Source organism: Pinus tabuliformis, chromosome 6 (assembly GCF_031772625.1).
Source record: "Pinus tabuliformis cultivar Carrire ecotype Pingquan chromosome 6, CPIR1, whole genome shotgun sequence".
Taxonomy (NCBI): Eukaryota; Viridiplantae; Streptophyta; class Pinopsida; order Pinales; family Pinaceae; genus Pinus; species Pinus tabuliformis.
Window position 1 is genome coordinate 1,575,686,409 of NC_142292.1, and position 15,635 is coordinate 1,575,702,043.

Consider the following 15,635-nt stretch of genomic DNA (forward strand, 5'->3'; position numbering starts at 1 on the left):
TGAGCTGCTACTATCCCTTGAGTTGCTAATATCCCTTGAGCTACTCTACCCATATCAAGAGTAACAGAGTCATTTCTCGGCTAAGAGTTTATCTCTCGCTACCATATCTTATTCGCTAGTCATCCACTAACTATTCAGAACAGTCGTTTTCCTCCTGTTGTTTAGAGTGTTGTTGCCACAATATACTGTTGTTAATCATTGCTCAAAAGAGGGTAACCGTTGTTTGTTGGAAAGAGCGAAGTCGTTGTCATATTAAGGATGGAGCCGAAATTGAGGTTTCAGGTGAAGTCGATGCAATTTTAAAGGAAGTTGCAGTCATCTGTTTGTCTGCATGAAGATTTCTTCACTAAGTTATCAATCACTACGTCGACAAGATGAGATGAGTTTTGGGCAGCAATTATTGGTTTGGAGACTACAAGATCTCTTGGCCTTGTTGTAGAAAAAAATGAAGTCTCTTGGACATTGCAACATCACAATGGACAAATCTTTACTTCCTTCTTTATGAAATATACTCATAATTGATTTATTGTCTATTTTAATTGTATTTCCAGGAATGATGGCTTAATTCTCTTTGCATGGAGAATTAGGGTAGCTATCAAATTTATGAAGATTCCATTTGTGCATCTCAGTGACAAAAAAAGTGAGGTTGGCAACCACATATCAAAAAAGAAGCCACACTAAGAGATCAGAAGCTCCAGTAGCAATTAAAATCCCTACGTAGATGACAATCTCAGCCAAATAGTGGGGGCAAGATACAATCTCAAACAAATCACCATATGGAATAGCATATTCATTTGTCTCTTCTTGATTTCCAGTTCGTAAAGATCCTAGTATCTTATGGCACCGGAGTTGATGAATCCATCCCCACATGAAGACAAATGCACCAGTCCATTGCCACCATCCCAGTTTCAAAAGAGAATTTCCATACTCTAAAAATTTCAACTCTATGTCAGCTATACGAGCTCTTTGTCTTAATACAGAAAGAACTACTTGGGTGATAATATAAGAGGACACCTCTGGGACACGCAAACTGCACATTGATAAGGGTGCTGCCAGGTAGAAAAAGAATCCACAGAGATACCCTAAAACATGCATTCGGGTAGAAGAACTATAATTGAACACATACACGGTCTCATACAGGCATCTCAGAACTTGTGCCTCCATCAACAAAAACATGAACATGGTCTTCCATGCTTGCTGACTATGCTTTACCAGAGTGGAAAAGGGTTTTGCAAATGATAGTGAGTCTGAAGTTCCTTGCAACTGACTGGTATGAGAAGTTTGTGGTTGTTACACTTGTTATTAGTATTATTTATGCTTGCTTGGTCTAAATCTGATATTAAATTAATATTTTGAACTTCTTCCACAAGTATTTGTCTCAACATATTATGTATTTACATGAGCCAACAACAAGGAATGCACCTACAACATTTGATACACAAACTATTTGTTAAAATACTACAATGGACCAAACCATACAAACTCAGGACTCTTTGTGGTTTTCTCTTAGTTATTCCAGTTGGGTTTATTACAATGGACTATTGTTTTCTTTGAAAAAAGTGGAAATATCAGAGAATATTGATATATGAGCATTCAAGACCTGTCCATGACATGGTGCTATAATTGTTGAAGTTTTGATAGCTATCATTTTTGCTTTGAAAGTGAAGGAGTATTTGAAGCATCCAAGCAAGTTTGCAATTGTTGTTGTCCCAGTGTGGCATTGTATTTAAAACTCATTATAGTGCATTGATTCCTTGATTTGACTGCTGCATAAAGTGTTTGGTGGGCTGATTGTAGTCTTTTATGGGGAAAGTTTTTGTCAATTGTATTGTCAGAACATAATGCTGGTCATGAGTAAAATCTTATTTTTTATGTAATGGATTCTAATTGGTGCTTGCTAGTTGCACACTGATCATTTGCTGACATTTATAAAGGATATTGTTGTGTACTATGAGTGGGTATTACTTTTCTACATTGAGTAGTAGCCGTGATCAGTTTTTAAGGTGCAATTCTGACATTAAAGAAAAAATGGGTAGAATCAATGAAGTATTAGAGTTCCTCAAAACTCTGATATTGTCTACTAATCATGATACATTAAAAGTCAGTAAATTTTCTCTCACAGACATTCAGGTCTGTCTAAAAAATGCACGAGAGAAAATTGATTTTTTGCAGCTCAAATCTCAGCTACAACAAGAAGAATTAAAACAGAGGAGTCATTTTGAACCTGTTTCTGTTCAGAACAATGAAATAGATTACCATAAACAACATGACAATATTGTTGAAGTTCATTCAAATCCAGTGCCCAATAAAGCAGCAGTTGTACATGTAGATGTAGAAACTTAGTCTGCACTTCCGAAGCCCATCATCAGACCTTAGGAACAACTTGTCCACAACAAGCACAGAATTGGTCTTTGATATGACAAGGACTTGTCCTTTCATATTCCAGACTATTCCAAGCCCATTCAGTTTCAGAGTGTTGGATTCCTTCATGACAGTTCACCCCCAACTGTTCCAGATTTTGCCCCTCTTCCACAGCAACAGCAACAACAACAAATTGCAAAATGCCAACACTATAACCAAGTTGGCCATTTGAAAGATCACTGTTTTAATCTTTATCCATGTAAGCACTCTCATAAAACCACCCATTCTTCAAACAGATGCTTCAAAAACAAACGTTCTGCAAGAACAAAGATTCATCTTGGATGGATCGATTCTTGGCAATGGGCATCAATAGCCAAGAAGATATTCCAATCACATGTCAGAACCTTTTTCAGAGTATTGAACAATCTTGTAGTTGAGTCTTCTCCATCATCTCACCTTGTGTCTGACAGGGGGGCAAATGATGGTCATCTACAACCATGAATGTCACATCAAGCGAACATGAGCAACAACCTGCCACACTAGTTTCAGAGTTGTAGCTAGAAACAAATATGCCCCTAAGCATGCCTTCAGTTGGTAATCTGGGACACTTCCTCTAGCAGAAGACTTCAGCTTCTTGCCAGTTTCGGAAGAATTATAGGAACAAAATTGAGAACACTTCCTCTAGCAGAAGACTTCATATTCTTGACAGATTTGGAAGACTTCCAGGAATTGCATTAAACATTCCAGAGTTTTTGGTCATCCTTAAACCATCATAGGTTGAGACTTCCCTTTTTAGGTTGAAGTTCTCCCTTTTATGTGGGGTGAGACCTCCCTTTCATGGTTAAAGGTTTCACTCTTCAAAACAATAGGATCACTTCCTCTAGAAGAAGACTTCAACTCCTTGCCAGTTTTGGAAGAGTTACGGGAACTGCTCTAAGCGTTCTAGTGTTGGTGGTCATCCTTAAACCACCGCCCTTTATACCAACATTTCAGAGAGCACACTCAGCCTAGTGTTGCCATGCATTTTTGTACATTTTATATTATATCTGTCTTCTTGGACTCACACATAACCCTTCGGATTAAGGGGGGGAATGTTGGACACCTAATCCTCATTGGGTTAGTGTGGAAGCCGAATAGACAAAAGGAGTCCAGGAGACCTTGGGATGTGGAACCCAACAGTCACAATATGTACTATAAATGTATATCACTTGTTAATAAAAAATGATTCTCATGTTTTATCTTTCATATTCCTTTGTTTCCCATGTGTGTTTAACAAATATCGGTGGCCTTGAGAGCTTTTCAGCTAAATCATTTGTGATTCCCTTATTGTACTTTATCACTAAATGAAACTATTCTAAAAATAACATCTAGTTGCAATGCATGGTTATTTGTAACTTACTTCTTCCATGGAAGTACAAGAGCATATGCTAATTTGTGTGGATTAATTTATTTTTTCCCTTCAAATAATGTTTCCACTTTTTAATAGCTTGTATAAGGGAATATAGTTCTTTTTCATAGATAGGGTAGTTGAGAATTTCCTCATGAAATAATTTTAAATGGTAGAATATAGGCCTTCCTATGTGCATCAATACCAACCCCTTAGATTATCCACTTGCATCTATCTCTGCTTAAAAGGTATGCCACAAGTTAAATAATGTAAGGAATGATGCTGACTAATTTTATTCTTCAACTCCTTAGAGGCCTTCTGTTGATCGTTTCCCTCCTAGAAACTCTTCCACTCACTATTATGGCCTGGAGTGGTGATACTATTGCCAAAAATGAGTATGAATTTCCTTAGGTACTATGCTACCCCATTGGAACTCGCAACAGTAAAAACATTGGTAGGCACTGACCACTTCATGATGTCCTACATCTTGGTAGGATTTATCTTGATCTCTCCCCCACTAATAACATATCCTAAATACACCAAATAATATTTTAGAAACTAAGATTTCTTTATATTTTTCAATAGATGGGTCTTCTTCAATGTATATATCACCTACATTAGATGTGAGTTGCTACAGAAAAGTAGCATTTTTTTTATTTTTTAACGCATTTTTCCAGGTATATTCCTCTGACTAAAACATCAAAATTAATGAAGTATTTTTCTTATTGGAATTGGTCTAATAAATCATCTATCCTTGATAGGGGTACCTAATCTTGAGAATTGTTTTTTTCAATTTCACGTAACCAATGGAAATTCACCCTTTTCTGTCCTTCTTAGGGATACTTATGATTGGTGACCTACATGCTGAGGTACTTTGTGAAATAATGCCCTCCTCTAGTAGCTACTACAATTGTTTCTTTACCTTATTTTCTTCTATTACAAACTACTTGTACAACCCAATTTTTCAAAATGGGGAGTTCATAAATAGTTGGATCTCATCCTCCACTTCTCTCTTTGGCGGTATGCCTTCAAGCTCCTAGAACACCACCCATTCTTCCTGTATCAAATCTTCTAGTTGATGTCTCTATTCCTTAATACACCCCTCTACAGATGATTTATCTCGAATTAAATCCTTTAGAGACTAACTTTCTCTTAAAAATAGCAAAATACACTTCTTTCGAGAAATGATTAGTTTCTGAGCTTGGTTGGCCTATACGAGTGAAATATTTGATTTTCCATGGTGCACATTGATGGTGAAGGATTCCATCCTTGATGACATAATGCTAGTTGGTTCTCCACATGAATATTACATATTGTATGTACATAAGGGAATCCCAACTACCACTCCACATATTTCAAGTGGAACTATGTCCAACTATGCTCCATCAATAAGATCAACACTAATATAAAATTTGATTTAACAGATTTTTGTTACCTTTGTTTTCAAATATTTACTCATCTCAATGGATATGGGCCAGTATGATCTCAAAGCTCCAATCCAAATTTTTTGGATAGCTCTACTTCAATGATATTTTCTTGTTATCCTAAGTTGAAAAGAAATCTTCTTTACTAGTATCCTTATATGGAAGAGTTTTTTCATCTCCTCCTCTTCATGTTGTTGTAGGCTACTCAAATTCACCCCCTTCTACACTAGTGTGTAGAAAATATTCTCATCCATGTTTGACCAAATTTATACTTGATTTCTTGAATATGTGGCGATGATATTTTTTTCTTCTCATCCTTCTTCCAATTCTTTAGGTTGACTTCCAGATGTAGTTTCCAACCTTCTCCTCTTTGTAACCATAAATGTTACAATGGTTGTAGTGGCTATTCACATATTTGAAATGGTGTGTTGTTGTTGTTGTACTTTTGTCCTTCCTATCTTTCCGTTTCTTCTTCCCTTTTTGGAGGCTCCTTGGTGTTCCTTCTACTTTGAACCATTTGATTTCCATTTCTTTTGGCCTATGTTTTCCACCTATTGTGGCTATATACAAGCCTCATCCACCATTATAGGTTTGAGGAACATCACTTCCTTTGGCATATGGTTGTGTATAGCCCCCAAATACTTATGGAGTGCGTTAAGGTTCCTGGGAGAGATGCCCAACATTATTTCCATCTTCCCAAATTCTATTTTTTACTCATGTACACTCTATCCATATCTCTTAATAAAGTATTTCCACATTATCCATTCATCCTCTACATACCCGATATGACATAGTCCAAAGCTTACATTATTTTTTAAATGTTCACAATTATTGTTGATGGATGTCCATCTAGCCTTAGGTATTTTATTTTTATTTCCCACAAGATCATGGCATGCCCCTCTAGTTTGAAATAAGAAAAATAAATTTTATGTTCCTCATCTAAGTGTTGGACACTAAAATAAACCTCTCACTATTGAAACCCATGATTTTATTTCAAGTCATCAATCATGCCATGATATGGCTTGTCATTAACCTTTTCTTCCATCCTAAAGATGAACTATGAATGGTTCATGACACTTGACTGGGTTGTTCTTTTGTAAGGTTCTTTCTTAGACAACCTCTCTAGTTCTTTCTAGACACTCTATTTCCTCTCTATTATGATCTTTGAGTTCGAACCTTTGTCTTCTCTGATTCCAAGGTTTTATTACAAAAAAATATATAAGGAGGTTCATATTATGGATGATATCTACTATATACTCTTCTATCCTCGTGAATATCTACTCTACCAAATCTCAAAGATTATCAAAGCTAGATTTGTTGACCATGGTTGGAGTTGTGTGCCTTATTTCTTAAACCAATCCAATCCCCTACAACTCCCCACAATATACCCAAATAAAAATAATATAATTCCAATATGTTTTGTAAAATTCCATGGATATTCTGTTGAACAATTTCTCAGAACATATCTAATAAAAATATAGTAAAATATGAAATGTATACTATGAGGGTTAATTTTCCTTATATTTTTGGAATTATTAAATTATTTTTTTATGTGAATGTATGAAATATAAAAATAGGTGCAAATTATAGAATGAATAAAACAATTACTCGCAAACCACATTAACACCAAGATATGACCTAAAAAAACCTTTCAAGAGAAAACCCAACTGGAAGGTCAAGCTACTATTCTCTCTCTTTCTCTAAATGAAAATGGTGTAAAAATAAAGGAGTGAGACTTGTGGCTGATGGGATACAATAGAAGATAAACACTCTATTTTCTACCCTCTATATATCCACTCTCATCTACTCTTCTCTACTATGGAACATAATGCACTAGAATATAATCAAACCTCCCTTCCTCCTAGTGGCCCAATTATAGCACAACCTAATAGATAACTAGGGGTTACAATTGAACCATTCAACCCTAAATAAGAGTTATAGCTTGAATCTTATGTGTAATTGTTCATATTTCTCATGTGGCTATCTCATTTCCTATGAGTAAAGAGGGTTGATTTGGCATTCTCTCAAATTGTGACAGTTGGTCATAATAAATCAACTTTTTGGAGGCATAAGTTTTGTTTCTAAATTTGAATTGACATGATTCTTATGCTGCTAGAAATATATTCAAGTGTAGAATAGTGTTGGGGGGTGTGGGACTTATGCGAAAAAATTTAAACCTGAAAAGCATCATTGAACACCTAAAACTAATTGTAAAAGGTTTCTAACTCCAATTATCCAAACTCTTTCTTGTCACTGAAACAACTCTTGTAAGATAATTTCTATGATTTTTTCACCCTAAAGTCATTAAGATGGATGGAAAAAAATATAATGGTCCAATTGGATCAATATAACACGTTCGATGGCTTTACAATTTCATTTCATTTCATGAGGTGTTTGTTCAAGAAAATAATGTTGTATTCTAATCTTTCAAACATTTTATTGTGAAAAGACATGTAAGGTTGCATTTCAATATTGAGAATTGGTTTTCTTACAAATTTTATGGAATTCATCCACAAATATTCAGTTGGCATGATCATTTGTTTTTGAAATTCTAATTTCTTAATACCTAGAATTCTCCTAACTATAGTCAAAATTCTAGATTTTAACAAAGATAAAATAGTTTACATTTAGCTTCATCATAATTTGGTTCAAAATATTCTTTAATAATTCTTGATGAACGACTATTATAGTTAAATTATGTAACTTACCTTTAAGTGATGCTATAAAAATTTTGTTTACCAGAATGTGCTTAAGAGTTCTTCTATGCACATTGGTCAGAAAAGGTGGGAATGTTGGACCTATATTGTAGTACTATTGGCCTCTTTACTGTGGAGTTACAAATGTATAAGTTATTATCCCTTCAATAAATTCAATTCAATTTTGGGAGGAAATGTACATGCTTATGGGTACTTTTTAAAATGTTAAATTGGTTGCACAATAGGAACTTCTTCACTAATATGTTGTGCACTAGTTTCCTCTCTAAAATCACCCATAGTATAATCATCTCGAAGAGAATCCATTATCACTTGGACATCCAAAATGACTTGTCTAGATGAAAAAATTATTGAAAGTTAACTAGATATGTGCATTGAATTAGCATTTTAAAACCTATGCTTGACCCTTGGAACGTAAATAACATGTATATGTGGAACGAGGATGGTGAGCGAAGACACACTAAATAGGTTGTTGAGGCGAGGACATCTTTTGAGGTCAATTTTTCCTAGGTTAATGTGTGTAAATGTCTTGTGGGGGTTGTTATGATTGTGTGCATGAGTGTGTTGTGTTTTGGGACTAGTATTCTTGTGTGCACACATTTGTTTGTGAGGCTATAAGGCCTTGAAATGTAACTAAGATAATACATGCATATTAATAAAATATATAACAGTTTTAGACTAAAAATATGAAAGGAGTATCGGCGATTGAGACTCCATCGATGAGTAAAATGAAATACATATTATTTAATATTCCTTAAAGGTGAAAATGCATATAACCAAGGCCATTAAGTGGCTTGGGGAAGTTCCAAGTGGCATAAGAAAGTCATGCATATAGAAGAGGCATGTTGGTACTATCAAAGGGATAATTCTATCATCATGAAAAATATTCCTATTCATGGATTCTATATGATGACCATGGAAGCATGGAGATCATTTTGGAATTAGAGCCTATGAGTGTACTTGGAAGACCCATGAGGGAATTGGAACACCTCAAAACCATAGGGCTCTAGAACATTCATGTCTAGCAGAGTAAGACAAATTGAAAGATGGTGGAAAGGTCTAAAGGGCTATAAGTGTAGAGAAGGGTATAACCACTTCAGTGTAGGCTGATAGGGAATGCGAGCCTATTTGTTGGATGATATTGTGTTTGGTACCTTTTTTGTATGAATTCCTAGAAGGGTACCTAAATGACCAATGAGAGTAGTGTAATTCCTAGAATCCATAAGTCTCTAGAATATTCTTCTCTAGATTAGTAAGATTCCTTGGAAGATGCTGACATAACTCAAGGGACTGCAGGTACAAACAAGGGTGTGCACCAATTGGGTCTAGGCTAATGGAAAATATGAGCCTACTGGTTGGAGGTTGTCAGGTTTGGTAGCTTGGCCAATTATTGTTATTAGGAATGTACCAAAATTTGGGTGAGGTAATTTCCATGGAGTGAAATCCCCAGAAAGAGAATAACATGGTCTATGGTTGGGTGCAACGTCGAAGGCCTGCAACTAGTTGGACACATAATAAAGCATAAGTTCTTAATTGGAATTATTACTTAACCAAAATGTTTTATGTGTTTTAAATATTTAATCTTAATTATAACATTCATGCTAGGATATGTCTTTGCATGATTAATGCATTTTACCATGAATTTTTATGTGCATTTCATTAATCTAGAATTTCTAGAAGATAAGGGGAATTTTTTAGATCACAAGTTGCCAAAGGAAATTGGCATGGAAATGGACCTCAACAAGAGGCTGGAGTAAGATGGTAGTGGATCAGAGGATGCTTCAGGTGGTAGGATGCAACACTAAGATTGTATGGTTTAGGCATAAAAACATGTATGTATAGGTTGCAAGAAATATTTTTTTGGCAAGTGCTGGTAGGAGGACACCTACTAAGTAATTGTTAGAATTCTCAAGTGGAATTGTGGAAATTGAAGCCAAGGGTTAAAATTTTCAATTTTATCCCTCATCTGAATGACGATAGGCTAGGAGTTTTCTAGGATGTTGAAGTTATAGAGATTGCCATGGATAATTTGGGTAAATTTAGGAAAAATCCAAGATTTCTAATGATTTCCTTGAAATTTTGATGCAAATCGGTAAAAAGGGGGTTAAAGTGCAATTTAGATGGGTTATTTTCCATTGATCTATAGTGCTACCATAGTTAATGGCCAAGATCAACTGAGACCCCTATCATGGTCAAATTTTTATGAGAAGGGGTAGACATTACATGTGGCATCAATAACGATGATTTCACCCCAAAGTTAAACCAGGTTAGAAATCCTAAATGAGGTGAAATCACTCTGCCTGGCTCATGCACATGGAGAGTGGTATCACCTTTTCACATTTGAAGTGTGCTTTAAATAATGTGAAATTTAAACAGGTGAAAATATATGATATTCATCAAATCAAGGGATAAAAGAGAGAGTTAGATCAATGGTCAAGATCAATCATGCCCCCCCCCCGCATATTTGATGTTTAATGAGAGGGTGGGCAGGGTGGAGATGTGACTAGAATTCATGCCAAACCAACCCACATTCATTAGTCGTGGAGATTAATTGTGCCCCATACCCTAAAATTGAAATTGCCACTCGGGGTCCACATTACTAGTGGTTTTGGTGAAGGTTGTATAGTGAATGTATGATGAGAAAATTACTCAGTAGCATAGGTAGGAAGCTGTGGTAGAGTCACATAGGAACAAGGGAATTAGATATGTTGACATGTCAGCTTGAGTGGATAACTGATGTGGCATTCCATGTCATCATGACATTATTATGATGTCATCATAATATCATGTATTCTGGGTCTAAGGCCTTAGACCTTAGCACTCCTAACTAAAGTTAGAATGGAGGAAGCAAGGAAACCCTAAGGGGGAGGTGTTAATATGACATGGATCCGTGGCCATGGTGTAGAGATATAGGTAGAGGAGAATAAGAGATGTTGACAAGGAATATTTTGTTGATAGATGATGTGGTTTTCCATTTCATCATGATATTATTATGAAATCATCATAATATGATGTATGTTAGTTCTCGAACCTCAAACCTTGGCACTCCTTAGAAAATTTGTGACAATTTTTTTTCCTATCCCTCTTCTAATAGTCATTATGAATTAAAAATCATGTAAATATTGTGGAAATGTCACAAAATTTCTAGATTTGAGGAGTGCACACATCTTCAAAGTTTGAGGAGTACTTACTTGGGAGGTATATTCAGCTTAGGTCATTAATTTAAAATCCCACTAGCTTTCTGAATAGGTTTAATGGCCTACACAATAGGTAGGGAGGTGGAGTATGGTAATACTTGAGTGGAGGACAAGTCCCATACCAATTATACCCTCAAGGGAAATTTTGGGTATTCAACACGCAGGAAGGAGAAGACGTTCATTAGAATAAAAAAGGTCAACAAGGAAATAGACAATGTAGAGTGGCGTTGCGAAGATGATACATTGTGGGAAAGTGTGGTTATGATTATAACACAATACGAAGATGGGATATTCCATTGTGGATGCATGTATATTGAGCTAGGCATACTAAAATTTCAAGTGAACATGCAGGAAGAATAATTTTAGGAACAATGTTAACACAAGAGAAGGAGCATGCTGAGGAGCACGGTTGAAGAGAGGAAAAGAGAAAAATAGGTGGATACATTTTGTATTCTAGAAGATTGTAGGGTTTAGTAGGTGAAAACATAACATATTCTAGATTCCTAATTAGTAGAGGGAAAACTTTGTGTGGATTTGCATACCTACAGGGTTTAGAATGTGGTACTACCTTCTACTTTGGATCCTTGTTAACATAGGTGGAGATATTATGCGCTATGAATTCACATAGAAGTTGGTAGGTGGAACATCATGTGCTTTGGATTCCTATATGAAGGTGGAGACACCATACAAAAATTTATTATTGGGATCACTTGTTGGTTGACATTGGTGTGAATTCCCTTAATCACTTAACTCCTCATACTTTAAATCTAGCTTATGGGTGGTGTATTGTAAGAAATATTGTGGTGTATTTCACCTATGGTTGAGTGGAGAGTGGAAGTACCTTCCTAATTTTATAGTCATTAAGCAATACAAATAAGTGAATTTACTTGTACTTCTATTGCACTCTGAATTTTGAATGATGTTGGATCCAAGACCTTTTACTTGTAGACGCATTAGAATTAGATGAAATAGAGCTTATTAACCATGGAATTTAAAATCACATAAAACAATGTTGAAATAATAAGATAAGCATGAGACCATGACACAGAGATTTGATTACAGAGTTCATCCAATTTGGACTACGTCTTTGGGCCCTTCTCAATAGTGGGAAGGCCTTCATTCATTAAGTGGCCTGAAAAGAGATAAACGTACAAGAAACATTCATTTACAATCATTATACCTCCAAGATGGAATATGGACAAAAAATGGAGAACCCAACATAAAAAACAAACAGTACCACTGAAATCCTGACGAAAAATTATGCAGATTTGCCTATCCGAACACCCAATTCGGATAAATGAAGCTTCTTCACCCTCTCAGAACCTCCCTACTACTTAAGGTGAGGTTCTAGCTTGCTTCCAGGTTGGGTTTCTACTACACACAATGTGTTTTGAACTTTCATGCTAGTCTCCTCCTTTTTTCCCTTTGTGGACCGTCCATTATATAGCATTGATCGGTTGATTCCTCAATCCTAGGTAGTTCTAACAGAGGAAAAATTTAGAAATAGTTCGTTTTGAATAGAGGATATTGGGCCTAGAATAGTACATGGTAACAACCTATTTAAGCATAACATAAACCTATTAACCACACGTTAATCCCTTAACCCAGCGGTTTTAACATCAGCGACAATAATCCATCGGTGCAGATAGTCTCATCGCAAATCACAATCGATGTTTTCAATCAGTAGATAGTCCTAACCTTTGTGATAAGCAGTCTGTGATAAAAATAGACTCGATGGGCTATTAAACACAGTGTATACTATATTGGATCTAAAAACTATGACAAATTTCAATCGGCGAAAACTGACGAGTCTTATGGTTTGTGAATATGGTATGTGCGATATGCAATTGCGATATCACAATCGAATTCCTAACTACCATGGGTTGATTCTATAACTCTTCCCTTTGTGATTGTGATATGCGATTATCACATCACATCCTAACTCTATCAGGACCAATTCTGTGCAATTGATCCTCCTCTAATCTACGATATGCAATATTGCAATCATAACCCGATAGTGCTGGGGGTGATTCCTTAACCATGGACCTATACCTTTTACGATCAACGAAATGCAGGGCCAATGGTACCTTGCCACTTGGTGCTTCCCCATTCGTTAAAGAGTTATGCCACATCATCTTCTCCTACCACTTGTCCAAGTCAAACCTAACTTTGGCTTTCTTTAACTTCTGCATATGAGCTCAAATTCGAGTGTCGCTTGCATCATTGGAATAATGATGACGAGCACTTCAATCTAATGCTAAGTTTATAGAGTTTCTACCACTTTTAGTTTTGAGCCTTTTTACCATGCCACTGGTACCTTTTAGAGATCCACTTGGATCAATCCTCCCCACTAAGAGATTTTGGACCACCAAAAGGCTTTCAAGTCAATTGGCAAGTGAGAAAATTTCTCCCTCACTTTTTCTTTCTCCATCCACCGAGCTTTACTCGGATGCATTCCTTTGAAGCCAATACAAAGTAATCCACATCTTCTCATCGTGAATTTATGGTTTTCTTGTCAAGTATGATATTAATCTTTGGGAAACTTTTCTAGATACTCTGGCACAAAATCATCCACTATAGGGATTTGTGCAAGCTCTTCGATATCCATAATCAACATTCACTACTAAGTACATTTTCATATAAGCGGGCAAGTCAAGACGAAAATAATTGTCTCTAATCTTTGCCAATATGGTGAAGAGACCATATTGAATGGGTCTCAATTTCTTCCCTTCTCCCTTCATTCTATCCTTGCTAATATGGAGCCATACCTTCTCCCCAACTTGAAACTGATGGTCAACTTGGTGCTTTTCATGTTGAGCTTTATACCGAGCATCACGCTTCTCCAACTGCTCTTGTACTACCTTATGAATCACTTGTATCCACTGAATAAACTTCCGTGCTTTTTCCATATCATCTCATCCATTCCCATCCTCATCTTTCCAAAAGACTATGTCTAGGGTATCCCTTGGTAGATAACCAAAACATGTCTCAAACAGTGAGCTCTGTGTGGATGAATGTGTTGCTCAATTGTATGCATGTTTCACATAAGGAAGATGTTCATCCCACAACTTGGAATGTTTTCCAAAATAGTCTCGTAACAAGTGTACCATGGTGTGGTTGATGACTTTTTTCTAGCCATCAGTTTGTGGATGAAATTACATACTTCTTTTCAGCTTAGTGTCCATCATTCTCCATAAGATGGTTTAGAAATCTCCAAGAGAGTGAGAGTCTCAATCTGACACAATAGGAGTGGGAAACCCAAAATGGACCCAAACATGCTAAAATAAAAGATAAGGAGTCTTCTCAGTAGTGACCTTCTTTTTACAAGGCATTAAAATACACATTTTACTAAAATAATCCACAACGACATACAAATAGTTGTGACCTTTCCTAGACATAGGCAAACCACCTACAAATGGACATGCTTTCCCATGGTTGACTTAGAATAGGTAGTGGTGTGTAGAGCCCAAGTTTTCTATTAGAGGGCTTTGAAACAAAACAAAACACACAACCCTTTACAAAATGAGTCACAATGTTTTTCATATGAGGCCAAAAACAAAACCTTTGTAAATGACATAAAGTTTTTTCAACCGCAAAATGACCAGACATAAGAGAGGTATGAGCCTCTCGGATTACATGTACCCTTTCATCAATGGGCATAAATTTTTTTCCAAGGTGATACAATAGCTTTCCTTACAAATAATAATTTTCCACATGCGATCCATGAGTCCGTTTTGCATAAATCTCTTTAAAATTTTTATCGTTAGCATATTGTTCAACATAAATTTCTAACGATAAAGAAGCATTTTGAAAAACTATAGATGTAGAAATAGGAGGGCGAGAAAGCATATATGCTACTTTCTTTTTGGCTCCCTTCTTGTATTTTATTACCAGATGAAACTGCTGGAGGAATCCCATCCATCTGAAATGACGGGCTTGTTGAAGCTTGGTCTATGCTTGAAGGTACTACTAGGGTTGATGATCCATATGGATGATGGTCTCATTGTTGATCAAGTAGTGTTTCCACTTTTTTACACTCTAAACCAATCTATACAACTCCATGTTGTATGTGAGATAATTCACAACATCCTTGGAGAAAGTCTCTAAATGGTAACATACAGGCTTCCTTTGTTGCATCAATACAATGCCCATGGCATATCCACTAGCATCTGTTTCAATGTTACTGAAGGCCTGGTAAGGCTAGCACTAGTGTTGTGGTGATCTTCTCTTTCAGCGTGTCAAAGGATTTCTGCTACTTTCCTCCCCACTGAAAGGCCTACTTCACGCTTGTCAATCCATGTAAGGGGGCTTCAATAACAAAGAAGTTTGCAATGAACCTTCTTCAATACTGTATCACACCCAAAATGCTTCGGACCTTTGTAACATCTGTGGGCTCAGGCCACTTCATAATTGCATCTACTTTAGAGGGATCTATTTTCAATTTCCCATTACCGACTATGTGACCTAAACAAACCAGAGAGGTATTCCCAAACTGACACTTTGACAATTTTACATATAGTTTTTCATTTTTCAGAACATTAAGCACTTTCTT

The 15,635-nt window shown here is 36.1% G+C and overlaps 1 pseudogene; it reads right to left on the bottom strand.

The window, feature by feature from the left end:
- Positions 1–561: 561 nt before the first annotated feature.
- Positions 562–13,992, bottom strand: LOC149264813 (polyprenal reductase 1 pseudogene; annotated as a pseudogene).
- Between the last annotated feature and the right edge of the window lie 1,643 nt (positions 13,993–15,635).